A 23,622-nucleotide genomic window follows, 5' to 3' on the forward strand; every position below is an offset into this window, starting at 1 on the left:
ATAGATGCAGAACAATCACTGTATGCTAAACCATAATCAGATTAATTTTATTCACTGGGTTGATTTAGACTATCAGCATTGCAAAGTAGTCTGAAACAACTCCTGTTGACAGAAAGTGCCTAATTCTCTAGCCTAATTCACCAGCTACTGGTGGTGAATTCATTGGACTATTTCCAAATAAATTAAAATGTGTTTGAATTAAGAACACACTAATTACAGTAAAGCTGAGAGACTTCCTCAAAGCCAGGGCCTAGAACACCAAGGCAAAATTTAGAAATAATAATTTAATATTTATAATACATTCTTAAATCCATTCAAAGATACTCTGTTGCATTCATTTTGGGGCACAAGCGTTATACAAGAAACAAGACATAAATGAAAGACCTATATCACAAAACTGGGATAATAACAAAAAAAACAACTGTAATAACTCCCATACTGTCAGAACTGTTGTTAAAGTATGGTTTTTGATTATCATTCATGACGGATGCCATAGTCTTGTCACCGGTCTTGTATCCCCACTAGTAAATCCTACTGTTTGCTATCAGTGTTCCAGCCCTATTAATATTGTCATCAGCTGCATATTCAGTCCCTGAATCAATAGCTTTAATCATCTTTATGGTTGTTCTTTTATTCATGTCTATTGATTACAGTACCACAGTATAAAACAGCAGGGAATGAAATGACAGAGGACTATTGGAAAAAAAAAACAACCAAACAAAACCAAGAAACCTCTGAAATTCAATAATTCTTCCAAAATGCTATCTGTGAAGAATTTTGATGCACCAGGAATTGCAGGCAATTCAATTATTTGTCTAGAGGCCCTGGAAAACTTTTATATACAATATATTTCAGTAAAGTCAAATTTAATTACATTTTGGTGAAAATTCATATACATGATGACTTTTCTTAACCATGGAAAATAAATAGCAGATAGTAACTGAAAGGTTGAATGTGGTTAATCGACATAATTGAAGGATGGCATCTGCTCCACTTTTTTCTGTCACCAAACTGTTAAGATGCCCAAATACTTCCTTGTTTATTTTTAAACATAATTACTTATCATGTCTGAAATCCTTCAGTAGACTGCCCATCTGACTAGAACCACATGGTTGCACGTCACCTGAACAATTCCTGAGTTACTATGTAGAGATTATCCTGACTCTGGACCTAGATTCATAAAGGTAGAAGATGTACACATGTTCATTTACTGTTTTAACTCCTTTTTTTTCCAGTTAACTCCTTTGTTTTAGTTCTTGAGGAGACCTTTTGATCCAGCTTCTTACTGTCCAGTAAGGAGACAATCTTGAGAACATAACAGAAATTTTAGTTTTCTTCTTCTAGCAACATTGCAATAGTATTCTCAGGGACAGAAATAAATGATAGCAACAAGAAAAACAAACAGGAAAAAAGCTGGGTTGCAAGGATGAGTCTTCAGATTACCTTTGGACTAGGAGAATTTCTAGAGTATTCCTTGCTTAGGTTTGTGTTTGAGCAAATATGAGTCTCTTAACAATTTCACGTAGGTGCCAGGAAATGCTAGGTTCAAATTGCTAAAATTTACCGAAGAAAGCTCTCATACAGGTTCACAGGAGTTTGATAGAATAAGAGATTTTTAGAAGGAGATACATGTACATACATAGAGTATTATATCCTTTGCAAAGGAAAGTGAAAGAATGAAATCTATTTTGATGTGCTGGAAGTCAAAACAGCTTCCTGTATGTGATTCATCCATCTCTGTTACATTACACAGAACTGTATCAAAACAAGTTTTCATCTTTTTCCAGATTGAAATGTGGGCGTTAGGGGGCTAAAAGAACAGTTTTCTCTCTTTTTTTTTTTTCCCCCAACAATTTTCCCCCCGCTTCATTGGAAACATAATGCTGTCAGTTGTCCCTGCCATCTTCCAATTTCAAGTTCTCTCTCTCCATCTGTGTTCATACTTTTTTTAACTCTTAATCAGGTCCTGCCTTGTCTTTGTATAGGAATTCATCATCATATGGCACCAATTCAGACCTGTAACATGAATAAAGGTTGGTATTTATCATACCTGCTGTAAAGGAAGTGCCTTTAAAAGGAAAGGGAGCATGTAATTCCCTGCCCTTCACTTTCTCCTCAACCTTTCACCTTTTAATCAGTAGCTATAACCCAAGGAGATCTCACAATGGAAAGTTAATTATGAGGTCATGAAGATGAAAGCATCTGACTTGCATTTTCTAAAGGTACTTTACTTTTAAATTACCCCTGATTTACCTGCATAAAAGGAAAGGAAGTTCCCAAAGATTATTCTAAATGGACCAGACTTTCAGATGCCAGCATTTCCAAGTGGAAATAGAAATGCAAAATATCCTTTGAATATTTCTTAGGAAGGAGCCTTCCATTTACCAATATGACCTGACTCATAAATTGAAGATATGCTAATAGTCATGAGGGCATGGAGCACTCAAGGGCAGTACTCCATGGAGACTCCACAGCTATAAGACTAGTGCATAACTAGCAAGATGTCTGGATGCATTTTCCTAGAAATCTAAGAAAACCACAGAATTTAAGTAAGTATTTGTATCTATCAGCTTTGAGAATATGGTATGTGCTGTTGGGAACTGCAGGGAGAAATGTGTCTGTAGAACATGTCCCATTCTATGCTGAAATCCATATCATACAAATTCCAATCTTATTCTGTTTTAATAATTGTATGTGTTGAAGGTAGCAGGATTAACTGCAGAAAAAATATTAGTTTGTTTTATAGCATCTAATATTGAGGATGGTAAGATGGAAAGTTTTCCGCTGTATCAATGGCTGTAAATAGTAATAACATATTTAAAATTATCTTTTATTTCATAAGAATGAAGATACTCTGTTCAGATAATCGTTAAAGCTAAAACCCCAAAGAGAATTGAATAGTTAAATAAGGTGTTAATTTTAGAACTATCAAAAAAATTGCCAGACTAGAGAACATATAGTTTATCCATCTGACCTGAGCCCTATCAAACTTGAAATGTATCCTCTTTGAGAATTGAGGACTGCAAGAGAGAAAAAGTGGCTCCATCAGACAAAAGAGAGCAAGGGCACCTTTGCCAACAGGCCTGTTAATCCACTGAGATTTGTCAACGCATGATGGCCAAAGCATGAGTAGTGGGAGCAGGGAATAGAAACTGACTGCCTGGGGGCCACTCACACTTTCCTGGGGAAAGCAGCATGACTGGAGTGCCATCTCCTCTGTGACCAACACATGAACACTGGAAAGGCCAGTCTCCTTTTCTTGTTGAGGATTTTACATTTTCTATAGGCAACAGTGTCTTTTCATTGAGTTTTCATATGAATTACTGACTCAGAAACAGACCATATTTCCCTCTCTGATCATAAATAGTACAGAGATACCAGCTTTCTATGATGTTATTACTGGCTCCACTGTTTCTCTCTTAATACCGCTTTAAATTATGTCTACTTGGCTATTAATACTTCTTAAATTGTTTTTGTTTCCCCTAAGGAATGAACAAAACATTTTCTTTGGACTTTTCATGACAGTTAATGGTAGAGGATGAATGGAAAAAGAGAGGTTGTGATTTGAGTTGGCAAAAGATTAATTATATATTGCTTCTACTGAAATAGGGCTTAATTCCGAGAACTGAAATCAGCAGTTAATAGAAATCTCAGCTCTTCCAGGATCTTCCAGAGACCCTTCATTAGATAAAGTAATAATCTTTTAGCAAGTTTTTTAACATGAACAAGAAAATGTTTTGTGCAAAAAAATTTGTGCTTGTAATGCTATAAATCTGAGGTCAGCTGCAGTAAATAAAAGAAAAGAAGCACAAAGCTTAAACAAGAGTCTCATGTCTCTGGCATTTCCTTGAAATGCCTTGAAATCGTCATTTGATAGCACTACCTCATATTCCCCTTCTGTAAAATGCAGATGCTGAGTGTATGTATGTGTTCAGAGAACTGTATCTAAAAAGCTATATGAGGATCATAGAAGATATAAGCTAATAAAGAGATGAAACAACTGCACAAACCCGATCCCAATCTAGCTGATTTAATTTGTTGTATAATACTACTATTCTATGAAGAAACAGAATGATGAAACTCCTTTTCCTTACAGTATTATTAGTTCAGCTGTGACAGGAAGCCCTCTGGATACCATTCTCACAGGCTTCTTGTTCACATTTTCAGATAAAGGGAGTTTCTGATAGGTTTTGAAGTTAGGCATGATTATTCAAACCAGAGTTTGCATGAATGAGCAATAGTGAGTTTATAACTTACGCAGCTAGTAATCCATGCCCATATCCCTCCAAACAGAAACATGCCTCTTAAGTTCACTATGGAACTTGGATGTTTAGTAATTTAATAAGCTTAAACTTTATTCCTTCAAGGTAATTGTGCAGATACCTTTAATAAAATACACTCAACATCGCCAGCAAACATTTTAGATAAATGAACACAAGAAATGTTAGATGCAACTTTATTATACTGTTAATCCTTGCTGGAAGGCTTCCTGGACTGTTTGAGGGTAGTGTTAGTAGTGATGATGATAAATTAATTTGCCATGGCTCTTAAGTTCATGTTATCTTTTCTTATCAGCCTAAGGCTAGGTCAGGAAAAAAAAAAAAAATTGGAAACATTTGCCAGAAACAGTAAAGTAGGTAATTCAAATGCCATTGCAGAGTGTCAATCCATCCATGTCTCCATAACGCATAGTTTAATGGACCATTTAATTCTTCAAAGCAATTGAATTTCCACCCATATCCTGATAAGGTGATATACCACAGTAGGCTTGCCAGAATTTTTTTATGTCAAGATAAGTTTTCCACAGTCTAATTTCTCCAACACAGATTGAGCTAAGAGCAAAAAATTACACAAGATTTTTGCCCTCGTGTTTTCAGAATCAAATAACATCTAAAATGGTAGGGATTATGGATTTGACTTTTTTTGTTTGGTTGGTTTTTTTAATTGTCTCAAGATAGTAAGGCTCAAAACTATAAATTCATTGTGGCATAAGACATAAAGACCAACATAGCAAATCACCAGCTGTTTCTAAATCTTAGAACGTATGTTCAACTCAGTGATAGTGAGTCTGGTAAATTAATCTCATTACCTTCATCCTGTGGTGTTTGCTATACCCAGGATCTCTCAGATCTTCCACTGTTTGTCTGCAAGGTAAAGGATCCTGAGCCTACTGCTGCCTTCTTCTACTTCTTTCTAAACCACTTCACAAATTCCACTGATGCTCATACCATCCTTGTGAAGTCAGTCTGTTGCTTCCCTGCAGCTGCCTTGATTAGTTTACTCTATTTAAGACAGGTTAGCTTCCATGAAATCAAACCTACCAGATTAAGAACTACTAAAAAAAGAGTAAAACAAGAGTTCCAGATCATGTTCTCTAGTCTTCTGTCAATTTGTAGTTCCCACATAGTCCTATTTCTGGTGGATTTGCATCTATTGTGTGTCAGGATAACCTGCTTCCTGTAGGCTGTGATATTTATTTCACAATTATTTTCATTTATTTATGTTCGAGTACAGGACCAGGTGAATATAGTTTCCAAAAATTGATGACAGACAATTTCAAAGAGGTTTAACATAAAATATCACATTGAGCAGAGTTGGTACAATTGCAATAATTGCAGATAGACCTGCCAGAATGAAGTTTTCCTATGTGGAAGCAGAAAGACTCTTTTTTTTTTATGTAAGACTTTTACCTCCTAGGCTTATAATGAATGCTTTTGTGTAAATGACCTTCAGCTGAAATATAGTTAATAAATATTCACTCCATTCTATCAGTCAGCACAAAATTATAAGATTGTGTGCAATAACTTTGAAAATACTGAAATATATTATCTTACATATGTTGTTACATATTTTTAAATTGTTATAATGCCTGATCTAATTCACACCAGTAATGTAATAGCAGTCCATGAATATAAAATATCTTTCCCAGATGAAGATATACTAAGAGGAATGATCTTATTTGCCGGAAAAAAAATTACATTATACTTAAAAGTTGACAGTGGTGAAATTAAAAATAGAGTTACTTTCAAGTCAATATGTATGAGAAGGTTTTAAAAAATGTTTTTAAGCTTTGTACATAACAGTCAAATTATTTTTGAAATCTGGTCAGAAAGGCACCCTTCACACCTCAGTGAAGGCTCAGCAGAACATTATTCATCATGTAACTTGTTGATTTCAGTAAAAATAACAGGTCAGACCCAGATTAACACCTTGAAAACATATCAAAGTGTCATCATGACCAAAGTATGCTGTATATCCTTCTCCTGAGATACCAATGAGGGAAAAGATAGGTAAAAATGTTCAGATTTCAACAAACAAGATTTGATTACTGTATCAACAGTCTGGTTTGCCATGGTCTTTTCCTGTTGTGGAGCATCATTCCCTGAGGGTCTGGTATTGGTTAATATTGAAAAATAATATAACTTGAAAAGAAAGGAAATATATACCAAAACTGCTGAGAAACAGTGACCAAACTGAAGACGTGAATTGTGACTTTAATCAAGTTGGGATTTTCTCAGTGATGCATTAGTTTCCGCCATTTACTGCCTTGCTCCAACCTCCTAAAACGACTTTCTTTCTCCTTTCAGAAAAATACAGCTTGAACTGTTCCAATAACAAAAGCGAAGGCAAAAGCAAAGGCAAAAGCATAACTCAAAATCCTGTATGAGCACTTCTTAAACATCCATATTAGAAATCTGAATGATATAAAAATACGTGTGTGTACATACATAACAATATAGAAAAAGACATACATTTATAAAATGGAGAAAGCCAAGTTTGTTTCAAACCAGCAAAATCTAGATTTAGATCTGCTTTCTTTGGCTTATTCCAAATTTTTGTATTAAAATTAATAAGCAACTAACAACATTAAATAAGAACAGGAAATTAAATAGAGAAAAATATCAGCTTTAAAGACCTATGAATTGGCTTTATTTGCTTGCTTTAATCAAAGAGCATTTTCTTGTCTCGATGTCAGATTGGCTTTTTCTTTCCTAAAGATAATTGTCTGGTTTACAGTAGTTTCACCTTAAAATTAGTATGCAGTTAAAGAGCTACTCTGGAAGTTATCCCATCATTTTCCTAGTTTTTTAGTGCAGCCAGGGAAATATGAGACTAAACTTTGTGGAATCTTGATGCCTTGTAGAAGGCACACTGAAAATGATTTGGGAAGAAACACTGCAGGTTGGGGTTTTTTTTTTGGTTAACATGGGTGTTACTTAGTCTAAAGGAAAATATCATTAGCTTTCTTACTTCTTACACTGGAGTTTTCATTCAGAAGCTATGTGGGACTTTAAAAAGTAAGCTGCAAAAACATTGGAGTTTTACATTAAGGTTAGTATCTAAATAAATTTTCAAACATCTTTGTGTTCAAATGTACAAATTGCTGGACTGTGATATGAATAAATCCAGTCATTCCTACCCTTCAGAAGGGTATCTAATCCTGATGGCAAGACTCCTGTGTCCACTGAAGACCACATCCTGAGGCCGCCTGTCTTTCTGGAAGGTTTTCTCTACAGCCTGAAAGGCCTTTGGCAGGAGTCACCGGATGAAGTCCTCAGGCCTGTGCTACACAGGAAGTCAGATGAGCTGGTCTTAACAGTCATGATGGTTTAAGTCTGGAAGCATGATAGACTTAAGTTTTTTTAAGAATGTTGGCTTTGAGATGGAAAATCAAAAACCTCACTGTCCGTGCCACCCACTCTCTTTAGCCCTTAAGCTTATCTTTCAGAGAAGATCTGATGCTTTAGAAAAGAAAATGCTTATCCTTAGTTTATTTGTGACATAAATATACCAATAGTGAAATGAAAACCTTGTTTTGGGGGTTTCTCTACACAGAGTTAATGGGTGAAATGAATGCAGAGCTTCTCAGAACTCAATAGGGAATACCTCCTGGATTAAACAAATACTGTGGATAACAGGGAAGGAGCACTCTTAATGTGCTACAACGACAGGAGAGCTAGAGATTTACCCATGTTTCATTGTGGAGTCATCAGGATTAGAGAACTTTGTTCCTTTAATTAATACAAGGCAAAACTTTTACTTCATGGCTTCTCATCCTCTTCTGTCCTTTTTTTTTTTTATTTCTTTTTAATGTTAGTTCTTTAACAAATCCCTCTTTTCAGGGACCAAAAGCTGATATGTTCTGGGGAAATGCCAGCAAGATGTTAAAGATTGGCACAACTAGCTACTGTCATTCTATCAAGACAATAGGATTTGAGCGAAAGGGGTAGAGTTCTCCATGCAGAATTTAGCTGCTTAATCCTCTCTTGTGGGCTGGCACAAAATCAACAAAAGAAAGAAACCAAATTACCCAGCTCTGCTTTGGCAGATTTAGCCACTGTCAGCAGGCCAGAAGTTAATTCCCTCATATTCTTGTTTGCCACCAACTACGGCAGGCCTTGCTGAGCCAGGTTTCCTGTGTAAATCTGTCAGCTGAAATGATGCACAGCATGAAGAAGGAGAGAAAGGACATGCAAAGAGTGTGGTCCTTTCGCCAATCAAGTCCCCAGAAGTCAGGGACTGGCACTGGAACTACCTCTTTGCCTTCAGCCTTAGTGACATTTTTGACACAAGATGAGAAAGATTTATAGTTTCTTAAACCGCTGTCACACACCCCCCCCCCCCCCTTTCTTGCCAATAAGTAAGGATTGTTGTTACATTAAGCTCTGTGTGTGGGAGCCTGTTTCCCTTCTGGCACTCAGCACAAGCTTCCAGCTGCTTAGCATCTTTCTGAGACTCAACAGTGTGTAGGGTATGATATGTTAATAATAAGGACTACATAGTCATCAAGGCCAGTAAAATTGTGGTGAGGGTAGGAAATGCATCATCAGTTTGCTCTGTCACAAATACTTACTGACTAGTCACAGCGTATGGTGCCTTTTTTATTGTGTGCCTGAACTAAGCTCTTAGGTGGATAATGTGACACAGGGGCCATCAGGCTGTTGTGTGTCATTCATAATTCTTCTCTTTCCTTAGAAATCGAATAACAACACTACTGTGAGAGAAGGTAAGTCAGGTGCAAAATGTTTGCAGCAACACGAAAAACAACTCAAACCACACAGCTTTTGGGATCTCATTATGAACCCCAAAATGGATATAATTTCATGAAAATTTTTACTTAGAGATGTTTGTTTTAAAGCAAAGACGGTCTTGCTAGTGAAAGTGAGAAAATTAGGAAGAAAACCACAATCTATTTACAAGTGAAGGAATATAGACCTTTTTATAAAAGGTAATGGTTTTCAAATGAAAATCACAAATACCCAGGGACTTCACATCTTCTTAGTGCTAAAATGGACATTTCCTTAAAGTACTTAGTGTGTTTGACAGAATGAGTAATCCTGAAAAAATGTAGATCTGTGTGTGAAATTCTCAGATAGTCAGATAATGTGTTAACAGTTCTGGTTGCCTTTTCTTCTGTACTGGAAGAAGTTTCCACTTATATTAGACCAGGATATGGTATATATGTGTACTATGATAACACTGTCTGCAATATAAGGATTTAATTTAGGGAGTTCTGTTTAAATTCTGACAATTTACCTGTCAGATTACATAACTGTTAAATGACTATGCAGTATGATTAGGAAAAAAATTTGATATTGCCTATGTTGAGACAAAGTTTAAGACATCACAAACATGTTTATTGATTGTAACAATTGGATAAAATGAAAAGATAGATGAAGCATTGTTTTGCTAATATCTGGATTCCTTTCCTGACTTCAGCAGGGTAGTTCTAGTTGTAATCATATCACCTTATATAAGTGCCAGACTTGCTAATTATGGCTACTGAACCTAAACATTAATGAACAATTTAATGCTATTCATGCAACCAAATCTTGACACAATCAATGGAGAAAACTTGATGCAATTCCTGAATTAAATAGAAAACTAGCACAAAAAGAACCTCTCATCTATTTTGTCATTTCTAGCTCTAACCCAAGACAGATGTTCATGCCATTAAAAACACTATGAAATGTTTAATGGAAAATTACCAACACTCCCAAGCAGGTTAACCTGGATAAAACCCAGGGTGCTACCTACCAGAGACAAGTGCAAGATGACATACAGGGAAATAATCAACTGCTTAAATACAGGCTAGGGAATATTTAATAGATAATGTTCCAGTCTGTAGAAAAGGATGCAATCTATCACTGGTCAAGTCATAATTTTTTTGTAAGAGACTTTCAGCACCAAAACTGGATTTTGGAGGGAGTTTAAAAGGGAAGAAAAAGGGCCAGATCCAACTTTGGCCTCAGCTCTAAATCTAAGCACTTCACTGAAACACCTGACCCAGGAGCGAAATCACCATCCACTTCCTCTGTAGCTAATGGAGAGAAATCAGCACTTCCTGAAGAACAGAAAATATTTTGATCATACTTTGGAGATAGCTATCTCAATAAAGTGCCTAAATTTGCATGGAATGGATCAGATATAAGTGGCTATGGAAAATGATTTTTAGAAAGCCTGTGGACTTATTAGTTGCCTAAGTTATTTAGGTGTACTTCTGACTATACTTCTGAACTCACGTGCCAGCATTCTACCTAAACTTGTTCAGATCCCATAGAGGAGACAGAGCAGGCATTTTCAAGACATTAGACATGTTTACCTCATGCCTGTGACTGCAAAGCGGTTTTAGTGACAGAAGACAATAAGCCAACTCTGGAATTAGAAACCATAAGGTTGCGATGCTGCAGTGCTGAGATGGCGAGCTGAAGCTGCATAGCCTTACCAATAGGTGGCACTTTTCTGCACCTTGTAAATTATAGATAACGCTGGGGAGGTTCTTTCCCAGGTGTGTCTTTTACCCTTTCCTACCTGATAGAGACGTACTTAACAGCTTGAGAGCTGGGCCAACAGAAGAATAGTCAAGACAAATCCACTCTACAGGAAAGATGATGATAGTCCCGTGAGCCTTATATTTGTGGGCATCCTTGTACAGCTCATCCAGTTGGAATTCATACTTAACAAAGACCTGGGGGAGGAGGGAGGAGAGAGCAGTTGTGTGTAGAAAGTTAGTCTGGACATTTTATTGTAAATTTGATGTAGATTAAGAAATGCATCAGAAAAGCAAAGCAAAACTGGTTCTCTCTGGAGAGGTGCCTGCACTCTCATGGCCTAGTCAGTAGGAGTGCATGGGTGTAACTGAGAGCAAGTTTTGGCTCACATAGTTTGAAATCTATTTGAACTCTTAAAAAAATAAGTTTTAAAAAGGATTTCCTTCCTGTCAGCAAAAAGCCACAGACATCAGAGGAGCAGAGTCAACCACATGTGTGTTTCTTTTCATGCTTCCTAATCAGATGTAACGATTGCTCACACTGTATAGATAGTTTTTATTCAAGGATGTGCATTCCTGAGTCTTAGGAGCCTGCCAAGTGTAAAAGTAAACAGAACAAGACACACATGAGGTGATGTATGCCCTTAGGCTTTCCTGACTGCAGCAGGACTAGGGGAATCTAACAGAGTTCCTCTTCCATCCTGACTGTTATAAAGTTCTCAAGAGAAACCACAGATGGCCTGTTTCCAGCAATCATCCTTTTATTGGGCTGGTAAGTTACTTCTCTGAGAGCACAGAGGACAAGAGCAGAAGGAAATGCAGTTACAGGGACTGTAAATAGTTCTCTAGAAATCCTAACAAAGGTGTCATAGTGCATGACTTCATCTACCATGCACGATGCTGTTATCAACAGTGATTCTCCAGTCTGTGATGGGGGAAGAAGGGGAGAAATTAAAATGTATATTAATGAACTGAAGTGCTGAGGATTTTTTAAAATTTTATACAATAAGAACCTCTTAACTAGAGTCCACTTTTTCTAGGTCTGCCTATACTAAAGATACCACAGCTTTCACAGATGTAGCTGAGCTAGTTCAGGTATAACCACTGAGTAGTAACAGCAATGTAAATCTTAGTAGGAATGAAATGCCTAACTTTTCACCCAATTTCTCAAGTAAATTTTTCAGCTGTATGAAGTTCTGTGTTATTACAGCCAGACTGCTAGCATGACCCAAAGTAGATAATTAAAACCTTAATAAGGTATATCTACATGACCTGCAGTGATTATGTACCTTGTACATCTATATAACCTAATACTGTGCCTTTAGAGCGCTTGTAGCTTTGGTTTCCTAAGAAATCTAAAGAAATATATCCATTCACTACTGGGCTGAGAGTCAGGAGAGATGGAATTTATTTGCATTCTTTTTTACTTATCTGTGATCTTAAGATTTCCCTCTGTTTCTTCTTTGTAAACTACCTTTGAAGAGGGAAGGTTGGTGCAGATGCTGTTTTCTAGAAAATATTTGCACAATTTCTAATAAAACTAGTCTTAAACTTGGTGACTTCAAATCAGCTTTTCTAGTTTAAGTTCTACTTCTGGTCAGGACTGTGCATATTGTTTCCCTGCTGCAACCACACCCCCACCCACCCCACTCCCCCCCTCAAATATAAAGAAATTATTTAATTCAGGCATATGATTAATGTCAAAACTGCCAGTAGTCATAACCTCTGCATCAGGAGTCACAACTGTAATACAAATAGTTCTGTTCAAAGTGGGGGGACAAGGCTTCTGATGTTTAGTAATACGTTCAACTTTTTCTTCTGCTTGAGCTTTGAGTGTCTTTGTAGCTCTGTTCATTCCAACTAATTAAGAGTGAGTGGTGATGGGCAGACAAAATGGCATCAGGTGTCTGAAATGAGAAGACTGAGCTTGTGACATCACTAAAATTTTTCTCTGCTTTTGATTCTAAAGACATATGAAGGCAGCAGTTCACAAACATCAAATCTACTCTTCCTGTGGGAGGATATTAAAGCTGTCTGTTCTAAATGTTTGACTCTGCAAAACTAGGTAAGGAAAAAAAATGCTACAATTTGTAGCTGTGTTATATGACCTGGAGAATAAATAGCTAAAGAAAATTTAGATTAGCAGCATGAGCTATTTTTAACCTGAAATGTATTAAAACTTATTTTTAAAACTGCAGAATGTTAAGGTCAAAGAATGTCAGCTTCAGTACAGCCTCACTTTATTGAACTGTAACTTTCTCTTACCTTTGAGCAGTGTATCCTACTTTGTCTTCATGTGTTGGTTAGCTTTACTGAGATTGCTTGAAGTCAGAGAAATACGAATTGTTTAAGTAAGCACGATGAATATAGTTCCCAAAATTATACCACCTGACACTGCACTGATTTTCTAAAGAGGGGACACTACAGATAGGTATCTATGTAATACAGCCACACCATCCTACCAAACAAAATGTACCCAGGGCTGTTCTTAGTTCTGGAGGCCAACTGGCATGGAGCAGTCTGTGTACATAGCAATAAATTCTACTAGCAGCCAAACTGCCCATTGGGAACAGTTCCTGCCCATATTAAATCTCAAACCGTGCTCAGGAATTTTCGGGGAGAGTGCTAGCTGGCTGAGCTCAAAAATCATGCCAGGGACCATTCTGACAATTTCACAGTCTAGATCACTGAGTACCAGTAACCCAGAACATTCCTTGACCATGATTAATTTATGAGTGTAGATGTAGCCCAGTAGGTGTGCAGCTTATATGCTATTTCTTTACAAAGAAGAGGAAATAGTCTTGTTTAGGATGCAATTCATCCTACACTTTTGAATACAGTCATGTAAAACAGGTTGAACGAATCAAGCCCTAAAGGTGGCTATTCCTTTTCATTGTCTGTAAAGTGAACCTAGAGAGAGTTACTAAGATATAGAAGAGAACATTACAGACATTTAATGGGATAAATCTCCCTTATATGTTTAGAGTAACTAGTTAGTGATAATGCACAGCCAGCAAACATCTTTACTTTTATGAGGCTATCAACTTGGATAGCGGCTTCTTTCAGGCACAGAATCCAGATTCACTCCTAGTTTTCAGATATCATATCGGATTCTGTATCAATCAGTTTGTGCTTATTTACGTGTACAGTACAGATTTTTCAGGAATCTGAAACAAGGTGTTATTCTTGCAACTGTGGTATGAAATACATACATGGTAGAAGAACTTGCATGATAACAAGCTAGAGTAGAAAAGTAGGAACATAAGATAAGAAGAACACTTTCATGATACTAAGATCAGTACCCTCCAGTACAGGCAAATCACAGACATTACAAAATCCCTTTTTAAATATTTATCTGTATGAGTAGATATTTGTTCCTGTACTCTTACTGAATGACTGAGTCAAATAACTTCACTTCTCCAGTTCTTACAAAGCTTCTTCCAACTTCCAGCCTAAATTTATGCTTGACTAGTCTGTCTTTACTTGTTCTCGTGCCAAGTTCGCCATTTATCCTAAATAGTAATTTTATTTCCCTGCTGTTTGCATTCATGGCATCCTTATGGAGAAAAATTGTATCTTCCCTCAGTCTTCACTTCAGTGAGTTATACCAGTGAAGGTTTTCTACTCTACTACCTGTGTCTAGTCTACCTTCTATGTGCCTGTTCCAGTTTAAATCAGCCTTTCTTGAAAACAGTTTTCAAAAATGTCTCTAATTCCTTGCAAAATTATTTCAGCTTATTATTTATTTCAGCTGGAAATAAGCCATCAGATGCATCTGTTGTCATTTGTCTTTTCTACAGAGACATCACATGGAGTCTGGAGGTTATCCTGGCACTTATTCTGTTCCTTTATTTGAACATAATGAGATCTTTGAGTTTTTCTCACGTCTGAGGTGTGATTGTTTCCATCTTGTTTGCATTAGATCAGGGCCTTTGCCCCATGTTCAACTTCATGATTTTTGAGACCTGAGGCAAAAAAAAATCACGTTATTTTGAACAATACTTTATTATCTTTAGTCACACTCTCTTCCTCAGTAGCAGAAGTTTTGTTTCTTCTTTCTAAGGTACTTCTACAGCTGAATAATTATTTCAGTATCCACAAGGTTTAACTCATCTTTTTAGCCAAATCTCTTGCTTTAAAATATTTCTAAGTCATAATCTTGGTTTGTTTATTTGCTCAGTTTTTTATTCTTTGTGGTTTCTCTAGCTCATATTCTTTTTGGAAGACCTTATTCATTCATCCATTGATTAGTAAGTTTTTCTTTGAAAGCTATTTCTTTTGCTTGGGATAAAACATTAAGGTAGTTTCTGAGCCTTTAAGGTAATCTGACCCTTTCTACACATTTCAGTCTCCGAGTTATGAAATTTAGTAGTAAGTTTTATGTTCTAAGCTTTATTCATGAGTTTTCTATTCTAAAACTGAAAATGTTAGTTACTGACTTACTTTTATCTGTTAATGTAATTTAAATTGAATAAGTCCATGATGACTTTACCTAGTTTTATTTTCTACAGCTATCGGACTACTACTAACGGTGAGGTAATACAATCTTTTTCAAGGTTCCGTTACACTTTGGCAAAGTGTTGTGTTGGCTGTTGTGACTATACTATTATTTGTAGAATAATACACCTTTATTTGTGAAGTAAAATACCATAATGACTTACTTTTTACCAATATTTATCTTTCTGATAGTAATAAATCTGTTCCCATTCAAATCCCACCTCAGGAACCTACAGCATAACTATAGTAATGAGAACCCTTCCTTGCATCGAAGGAAAATCTGTCAAACCTGAGATATTTTGACATAAACACTTAAGGTTCAGTGAACAAGCATACTTCTATAAAACTTTGTTTCATCAGGAACTTTTCTGACCAGCTTCACACACATCCCCCCCGATAGATGATATAAACTTTAATTAAACACAGATCTTACAAACGACAACCAGACAAACTACCAAGCAACTGAGAAACAAAGACTTGCTCCTCCTCCCAAAGAACATTTCTCAAGCTAATTCCAGTGCTTTTCTGCTCTTTGCTTGTTGGTTATTTTAAATTGTCTGAAACATTTAGGAAAGAGGGAAACTATGTGGAGCCCAACGATAAAAAGTCAATGGCGGGCCCGTTTCCTATTTTGAGACCTTCCACAGAAGTGAACCATATTAAAAGGCTAGAAATATTAATAGAATGTAATTTGATAGTATTGGACTGGTGATAGTCAGACAGCAGTTTAATACATACAAATAGTTCTGCTAAAGTTATCTAAAGTAGGAAGAGTGTGTGTGTATGTGTACATATATGTACATATATATATGTATATGTACACATATATATGAAGGATAGAGAGTCAGGACCTAGGAGCTTGAATGCACAATGGGCTAATTCATCAGTATTTTTTCCAACAGCGAAAACAGTAAGGCTGTAAGATATGACATGACTTGATATGAGAAGGATAGAATCATAGAATAGTCTGTGTTGGAAGGGACCTTTGAAGTTCATCTTGTCCAACCCCCCTGCAATGAGCAGGGACATCTTCAACTAGATCAGGTTGCTCAAAGCCCTGTCCAACCTGAACTTGAGTGTTTTCAGGGATGGAACATCTACCACCTCTCTGGGAAACATTTCCAGTGTTTCATCACGATCACTAAAAAATTTCTTCCTTGTATCTAGTCTAAATCTACCCTCTTTTACTTTAAAACCATTACCCCTTGTCCTATCACAACAGGCCCTATTAAAAAGTCTGTTCCCAGGATGGTCTTTGGCTAGTTCTACAAACAAGCAATCAGGAGTAATCCCGATAGCAAGACTGTGTTGTGTTCATTCTGTGTCTACATCACTTAGAAATAGCTTTCACATCTATAACACTTCTCTTAGTATTTCCTCTGGACTTCATGTGATGATTCTTATACTAAAACATAAATACTAATGTTCTGTGTTTTCTAGGTCAAAATGTACAAAGTAATGGGAAAGATGTGTAGCAGCTGCCAAAATGATGTTTTCATGGCATGAAACTTAGGATATGTGTTGTACTGGCTGGGGTGACATACAAGAGCATGTAGGAGATGACTGAGATTGCTTTGAGATTGCAAAACTTACTGGGAAAATACTGAATGACTCTGAAATAAAGAAAGAGTGAAACCTGGTTGAGGTTCATACATGTTGCCTTTTAAGAGTCCTTTACATTTCTGCAACCCTGTGCAGACTTGGATCAGTCAACACCAGAGCCAAATAACAGTCAAGCAGTATTGTATTAAGAGTCCAAGACTTTAGGCTGTGCACTGATACTATTATTTAGTAAAGCAGCATATCCCTTGGCTCTCTGGTAGCTCTCAGATGTTTCTACTTCTACATCTCACTTCCTTTGATTAAAAATCATACTGAATGAAGCAGACTTGTCCTACATCTTTAAAAACTGTAAGACTCAATCTAAAGTAGGTCCACAGTCTAAAGAAATTGTTTCAGGGCTGGAACAAGCATGTCAATTTGGGCACATTTTTTGCTTAAAACCAGTGAGTCCAGACTTAGTTCCAAGCCAGAAATGACCTTCTGGAAGAGGTCTCTGTCTAAGCTGGGATCACAGACTATACTGACACTTTCACAATATCTTTTTATCCTTCTAAGTATACAGTAATACCTTTCTGACTGACATCTGTATTTCTACAGCTGTATTCTACAGTTACATAAGAAATAATGATGTTCATGGCATTTTGGAGAGGTTCTTGATGGCTGGAAGAAAACAAATATCCCTCTTATCTTCTAGAAAGACAAAAAGGATGATCTGGGGACCAACAAGCAGATCAACTTTGCCTCAGTCCATGGAAAGGTGAGGGAGTAAATAATTCTGAAAACCATTTCCAAACCTATGGAGGACTAGAATATGCCTGAAACTAGTCATCATGGATTTAAAAAGGGAGAATCTTGCATGACCAAACTGACAGTTTTCTGTGATGAGTAGCCTGCTGGATGAGGGGAGAGCCATGGATGTTTATCTAACTGTAGTAAGGCTTTCAATACTGTGTCCTGTCATGTCCTCATTTACAAACTGATGAAGCATGGACCAGAGAAATGTATGGCAAGGCCAACAAAGTAAACCTTATTTCCTTGCCAAGAAGGAAATTATAGGTAAAGACCCTAAGCAACCTAATGTAACTTCAAGGCTGGCCTTGCAGGGTATTGGTTCAAAATACTTCCAGAGGTTGCTTCCAAATGAAAATATTCTTTACATCTATGGTATAATGCTAGTACTATGTGAGGATATAGGCAAAAATAGAGAATAAAACTTTTACCGGATCCAGTCCAACACAGTCCAATGCTGTGTGAAAAAAAGTGTCAGATAATGATTGTTTTGTGATTTAAGAGTTAGAGAAGGGATCATTTTCTACATCTGCTTCAGATGATAAAGATTCAGCAAGACTGATAGAAGCTGCACCACAGGAAAAATAGGGCTTTTGGTATTTGTATTTAAAATATTAGTGGAGTTCACAAGTACAAACCTGATTTGTTCCCTCTCCTAGCTGTGTAGGTCCTGGATAGTATGGAAACCTTCTAATTCCCATTGTACGTATGATCCCTTACCACAGCTTATTCCTCACAAAGTCTTATGTCCCATTTTTCTATTGTGATATTTTTTAAAAATAGCACTCCCAGAGCCCAGTATCACAAATTCAGGAAAGCAAATAATAATTTTTTCCCCAAACCAATGTTTTGGTAGCAAAAACTATTGTTCTTCTTAATACTTAACATGTATTTTTAAACAGATCTATGACTGCAAGGAACCCTATGGGAGGGTATATGTGTGTTTAAGATATGACATACATGCTTTTTTGAAGAGGAGGAGTATATTCTAACATTGTTTATATTAGTATATGATATATATATATGATATATAAATATATATAAATATATATATTTATATGAGTATATTCTAACATTGTTTGAAAAAGCATAAACCCAAAATAATCTTGAATGGCTTTGTTGGATATATTTTGGCTAAAAGAAAGAAGCATTGGATTTGAAAGGAAAATTGGAGTTGAAAGATTTTGTTACTTTCAAAATTAAAAAAATATCCTGGTGTGACTATAAGCATACTGTTAAATCATAGTTTATGATTACCATTAATCTCTTTTTAAAGATCAAGCCACCCTGATTGAATTAGGAAATAATTTGCATTTTAATTCTGGCCCTACTAGGAGTACTTTTTCCTTTTACTCACTTCTTTTACAGTTCTTGGCTGTATAGTAGTAGTAGTTCATATATTTGAGATCAGAATGAACCAGGTTCTCATTATTTGTTATTACTACTTAGTTAAGTTTGGAATTTTTGTAAAAAGGAATTAAATTAATGAACAACATAATAAATTGTATGACTAATGTAAGCTTTTATAGAGGAGGATAGTTATCTTCCAGTAGCACAGATGCCAAAAATCAGGTCGTGCATTGATCTTGAGTAGTAAGTACAGTGAAGATCAAGAGATGAAAACTGTGATCTCATGAGGCAGGTATCTGTGAGAGACATCAGCTCTTCCTGACTTGAAAGTCAGAGAGGTGAGCTAAGACCAATAAGGATATTGGAGATAACAAACTTCCTTCAGACATGCCAGCTACAGCTCTGTCAGTAAATGAGATGGTGCCAGGGCCCAGGCATCAGAACTTGATAGTTTATAGAATTAAATTGGTGGAATGGTCCCCAGGAAGGTGTTGGCCTTGGTAGACAAACACTTTCTAAGTGCATAGTTCTAAACTCATCACAGGCCAGAAACCATTCCCAAAACAGTTTGGACTTACAGTGACAAAAATTGCTTAATACTACAGACATGACCAAATAATTTCAGTCGGGTTCTGGACACCCTGATGTTTATTTAATTGTTCACTGCTTTGTTTGTTAACAAAGATGTAAGCTCCTCTTCTGGTAACCCTCTGGTAACCTCTGGTAACCAAATCTGAAGTCTGGGTTCAGATCGCTTGCCCTGACTCCCCACAGTTTCGAAAATTTCTTTGCCATTTGTATTTTTACATTCTCTAAAGCACCCTTCAGCTCCTCTATCAATTAGCTACCTGGTAAATTCTGGTATCATAGCTTTAGTTGCTTAAGACTGTCCTCCCATTTTTCTATTGTGATATTTTTTAAAAATAGTACTCCCAGAGCCCAGTATCACAAATTCAGGAAAGCAAATAATAATTTTTTCCACAAACAATGAAACGAAGTTTTTCTCACTTTAGACCTGTAATACACTTGAAATTAAATGTCTTCAGTAGCTTCAGCTGTATTCTGAGTTGAGAGTTTTGGTGGGAAAAAACCCCAGGCTAGAAATGTGTCTGGGTGGCTCTTTGCTGAGTGTCTGATTTTCTGACATATGCTACATATATATACATATATTCATATTTTTCTATAACATTATATCTATGTCTGATTGATATTACCTGTCTTTTATGTTTGCCAGGTTAAATATCAGTCCTGGTAACAGTCACCTATTCAGAACTCAGCCATCATGTTGTTTATGCACATAATTCCCATTGTTTTTCATAGGCATCACAGGACCCAAAACAACAGGATAATTATGTTCCTGGATTGACTCCACTGATTGTAATGAAATTATCCCAGATTTACACTGGCATAACTCAGAGCAGAAGTTGACCTCACAGTCTTTATACAAGCTGTGTCATAACCTAGTAAGATTTTGGTCAATCTCTTTCAAATATAAAAAACGCCCTTTATAATAAAAGTCATAAGACTTTAGAGCATGACCCTCAGCTTTAACAATTCAGAAGCTCCCAGGGTCCTTTCCCTCTTTAAAGAATGAGGATAAATTCTGACAGCTGAATAAATATAAAGGGTCTAGTGTCAGTCTGAGGAAACAGGTTTTCATTTTGTCACAGATGACTGATTCACAGGTTCTCAGTGGAAAGGGAAATCAGCCTCTACTTAACACAGGATTATTTGTTGTTCAGAACAGCCTATGGACAGAGAGAAATAATCCCTGCTCAACACTTACTACAGTACTAAACAGGCAGTGACAGAATAGAAAACTTTTTCATACCAAATGCGAAATGACAGATTCAACTCCTCCTACACTTCCTTTTTTTCTCTTTGTTAGCTTCCCCCACAGACTTATACAGTACTTATACCTTCCCTTATGCTGCCAAGTTAGCTCAGCTTGCTTGGCTGGTATAAGGTTGCAAGACAGTTTCTGTGTCACTGAGTACCTGTTAGTGATTTTTATGTAAATGTGACTTTTCTTATCTTGAAGAGGGTTTTTTTGTTTTTTAAATAGGACTGTAAACATATGAATAATTCTACAACCATTGCCTTAGTCAGTCTTTAGTCAGTGTTTAAATATATGTCTGATATTATATTTTCTATTAAAACTCTCCACTTTACATTATATTCAAAGAGCTGGTATTTACTTTCACCATAAAAACACAGCAGCTGACACCTTCTGCAAAAAGCCTCTTTTCTCTTATGTATGTATATGAGAGGGAAAGATGGGTTTGAAACCCTAATGCTGAAAGAGGCCCTTCCATTTTTATAGATATTTTAGTTTGTAATGGGCATGTGCTACCTTTCCTCTCCTTTTCTTCTCCCTCTGTCTCTATTTTAACAGAGAATAGTGAGACAACCCTCCAGCTGAGGATCTTAAAGCTCCTCAGGGCATTTGCTGAAGGAATGTGTCAGATAACCGGGCTTTTAAATTTTTTATTTTCTTCAGCACGTTTTGCTGACTGGCTTAGACATCACCCTGTTCATGTCCTCCTGTCATTAATGCCATTGTTCACCTAACTCTGTCCAGGATTTTTAAGAATTTTATCTGGATCTGTGTTTTCTGCCCCCGCTAGGGTTATCTAATGTTTAGGTGCTGCACTGCTTTGTGTGGCAGTATCCAAACCTGGGCAGACCTGCTATTATAAAATAAGCATTAATGACAGTTGTTGTAAGGCATGGCTGCCTTCCTGTACAGTTTATAGCTTCTGCAGTCACATATGCAAATATGCATCTTGAGGAATGCAGCCAAAAATCTACCTAATGTAGACTGTAGTAAATAATTCAGAATAACTAATTTATTTCAGAATCAGAAAAGAGCCATGATATGGCCATGAACAATATGAAACAGAAAGAGGCAGAATTCACTGAATATATTATTTTCTACTGATTATTTGTTCAGCTCCAGCCAGCACACATCATTCCTGATTTGCATTACGACAGAAAAATTAATATGAGTACAGTCACTCTTTCTTGTATCTTAAAATCTTTAGACCATGAAAAATATCTAGGAATGTGTGTGTTCTTTCCCACAACAGATGCTAAATAACAGCTTGTAAGTAAAAAAAATGTTATCAAAGTCAGTGGTTCAAAAAACGCATGTGATTTTTTCCTTTGAACACATTTAATATATAACAGAAGATTAAAAATTATAAAGAAGGAGGGTTAAGCTATATATCAATCACAACTTTGATTATGCAGCAAACAAAGGCTAGCAAATGTTGACTTGATACAGAACATTTTGATCTAATAATATCTCTTTGCCTCTAAAGCTTTAAAAAGTATGATTTAAAGGATATTGAAGGCCATAGAATTCCATCCCCTGAACTCAGAGTCCGGAACAGCTTCTCAATCACCAGCAAAGGTATGGTAAAACAGGACAATTCAACTTGGCTGTAAGTCAACCGGCGGGCTCCCCTGTAGATCCATATCAATGCACAGCTGGAGAATAGCTGAAGAAAGGGTGCATGGCTAATGTTAATGAGACAAACAAGCAGAGTAATGGGAAAGAAATAATTGTTTACACATGTTGAAATGCTTGTATTATATGTTCAGGATCCACATAAGGTACATTTGTGCCACAGAAAATAATCAGGTACATTTTACTGCCGGGCTGTGTGAATGCCTGGAATCACTAAGACCTCCATGAAGTCCTCACTGATTTTCTCCATTGCTGCTCCTCAATTTCAGGTGATACAATTCCACATCCCTGTTACTTTAGATGGTCCGGTAGGACCACTGTATGCAAACAGAGGTCAGGATGGGCCTCAGATTCAGTAACATGGTTGAGAGTTCAGCAAACTAACATCTGTCATTTAATAGGGACAGCATTTTACACCCTCATTTAATCCCTGTGCTAGGCTAAGCACAATAGCAAGAATTAGTTTTCGCTACAAAACAGACAGGAAAAGCAAAAACCAGAAAGGAAGCATAAAATTTATTGGAAAACCAAGAAAGAAACAGGTTAATGAAAGCAAATAATTTATCTTTGTTTCTGTTTGGTTTTCCTATTAATTTTTGAACATCCTGAACAGTGACGATCAATCTGACAGAAATATAGAAGTTTTACAAAGCTCTTAAAGCATTTGTGAAAACGGAGTCAAAAAGAGGCCCTTTCAGTTCCCTGATGGCAAAAGAAGCAGCAGCGGAAGTTCATAATTCAGCAGACACCAGATACCCAATTGCAAGTGTCCAGCCACTGGGAAATTTCAATCAGAGATTGCAATGGATGATAAAACACAAACCCCATAGGACACCATGCTTCTTCAGCCAAGATGAGTAAGTAGTTTCTGGAGGTATCTGTGTTTTGTTGTTTGGTTTGGTTTTCTTTTTCATATCAACAAAACCATGTTCACAGTCACATGTAGCATAGATTATTTTATTTAAATTTTATTTAAGACATCCTAAGCTTCAAGAGTTCAAATGATGAGCTGTAGTATAACCAGCATAGTGTCTTGGATTTTGATCTTTTGCAATTTCATTTCCCTTTACTACCTGATGATCTTTTTCTTGTTGCTTTCTAAAGTGCACCTTTAGTAAATTATTGATATTTTATGAGAGATTCACTGAAATTTTTACTTGGTTCATGTTATGGACTAAGT

The sequence above is a fragment of the Athene noctua genome, chromosome 1 (assembly GCF_965140245.1).
Source record: "Athene noctua chromosome 1, bAthNoc1.hap1.1, whole genome shotgun sequence".
Lineage (NCBI taxonomy): Eukaryota > Metazoa > Chordata > Aves > Strigiformes > Strigidae > Athene > Athene noctua.